This window comes from Tachysurus fulvidraco, chromosome 19, assembly GCF_022655615.1.
Source record: "Tachysurus fulvidraco isolate hzauxx_2018 chromosome 19, HZAU_PFXX_2.0, whole genome shotgun sequence".
Taxonomy (NCBI): domain Eukaryota; kingdom Metazoa; phylum Chordata; class Actinopteri; order Siluriformes; family Bagridae; genus Tachysurus; species Tachysurus fulvidraco.
This window is the reverse complement of record NC_062536.1, coordinates 20,087,785-20,090,284: the sequence shown is the minus strand read 5'-3', so window position 1 is coordinate 20,090,284 and position 2,500 is coordinate 20,087,785.

Genomic DNA, 2,500 nt, shown 5'->3' with positions numbered 1-2,500 from the left:
TGTGTGTGCGCGTGTGTGTGTGTGTGTGTGTTCAGTCAGTCAAGTATTAAGTACAGGAGCCCACCTCAGCCATATTTGTATACACTTTACACAGGACAAACAACACACAATAAGGATCATTTGACAGGTTATGGATGAGTCAAGACAGGGGTGTGTGCGTGTGTGTGTGTGTGTGTGTGTGTGTGTGGCGCTTGTGTGGTGTTGTCTGCCTATTTGAACATTCCATGTAGGAATTCCACGTTTGGGGAGAGACTTCTTTGTTTACACTGAAGCACAAAATAAACGTTGTAGGTGTTTTACATTAAGTCACCTGTCCAGGTGTGTGTGTGTGTGTGTGTGTGTGTGTTGTGTGTGGTGTGTGTGTGTAGTGAATTTGTGTGTTCCATGTGTCAGTGATATACAAAAAGGTGATCAGGTCTAAACAACAAGGAGAACACACCCGCAGAGACCTGATCTCATGCCCCATTTACACACCGAGGCAGTTCGAGTGGCAGGTTTCGGAGCCTAATTTAGAACCAGTTCTTTCTGTTTCGACCGCCAAAGCTCCGGCTCCGAACCAGGAAAGTTGTTTCTTACAGTAGCAGCCACAAACGTTGCTGGTCTAGACTTAAGAACCGCTTGCGTCAGGAGCTGGGGGGCGGGGCTGTGGGCGGAGCTACTGTTAAGCGCATTTGATAATGTACCTTAAGTATACTAATGTTTAATACATTTTACTTTACAGCGATATGATACATTATCAGCACACATGATAGTAGGTAGCTACATGCGAAGGATAACTTTTTCTGTGTTATGATAAAATAACGTTATGTACAGTTTATCGATCCACAAACCCTACCTTTTATACAGATTTACACGGACGGAGCTCGACGTACACGTCAGATTCGCACGCATTTGGGTGGTCAATGTAGGTTCACAAAGCAATGAGCATTAACAGTAACTACATCCGCCGTTGTTGTTGTGTTTGTGTTTGTCGCTGCTGGGACACGTTGAGACGTATACAGTGACGTCACACATCGGCGCTGTGATGCTCTCTAGCCGGTGAATGACAAGGCAAACCGGTTTCTTAGGAAGGTTCGCCAGTGGAACCCAAAAACTTTGACCAGCACCCGGTTCTTTCCTCCCGGTGGGAAAAGAGGCATCACACACACCACACACACACACCACACACACACAACACTTTTTTTTTTACCCTTTTACCATCAAACATCCTTTTTTTGCTGATTTTATATAAACATAAGAGTTTAATTATATTGAAACGAATATAAATATAAAACAGATAAAGCAATAAAATTTATTTTATTACTACTTCATATCATAAGTCAGCATTTTGTTTTTTTATATTGTGTGTTTATGTCACTAAAACAATATTTTTTAAACAGAGACAAATGTGTATTAAATTATAAAATAAAATTAGCACCTTTAGCAAAAAATAATAATGTCTAAATATCATCATTTAGAATTTATTTATTATTTATTTATTTAGATATTTGTATAACTAACAATTTACTGTATATTAAGTATACGTAATTTGCAGTATATTTGAATATGATTTGCATATTTAAATGAGCGCCTGTATTGCCTGCATTTTGGCTTGATTAACTCCACACAATTCTGGGGCTAAACTAATCAACACACACAACAGCTCCTTATAATAAGTGGGAGGGAAGGATTTTACATTTTAATGTTATTTTATAAACCAGGACTCTGACTGTAAACTGTACTGCAGCACACAGGCTAAAAATAAAAGAGCCTCTGAAAAAAGAGCACCGCTAACCAAATAATAAAAACAAGAAGCAATTACCAGTTGGTAGGAGTACGGGTGTATAGGTGTGTGGTGTGTGTCCAACCTGCTTTGGATTGTGGGTGTGTGTGGCCATGGTGTACACCGGTCTTTGGCCTGGAGACACAATGTGTATGTGTGGGTAGTACACCTGTCGGTGGGTGGGTGTGTGTGGTAAAACCTGTTTTGGTGTGTGGGGGTGGTGGTACCACCTGTTATTTGGGGTGTGATGTGTACGCAGTAATGGAGCGACAACCATGTCGTGGGAGGAAGGGGGTGGTGGAAGCCAGAAAGGGCTCACTTGGTGTTAAACACCGGTATTTGTGTGTGTGGTAACCCGGTCTTCGGTGGGTGTGGGTGTGTGGAAATTGTCTTTGGTTTTTTTGGTCACACCTGTTTGTTTGGTTGGAACCTTTCTTGGAATGAAGTAGTAATCGCTGGGGGTGTACGATGTATGGCGTTGTTTTACGTAGATTAATAGGGAGTTTGGCGATGAAAAACAGTTAGAGTGAAATGGTAGTATGGGGAACGTTATGTTACGATGAAGGATGTGTGGGGCACTGCCAGGTGTGTCGGGGGGAATAGGTATAACGCGGAATACTGGGATAGACTATAAGTGCTCAGCAAATCGATTAGGTAGACAATGGCAAAGCCTTTTTGGTGTTTGTATTATTTTTGTAGTGCTGTAAAACTACACTGTATGTGATTGAGTTTATTTGG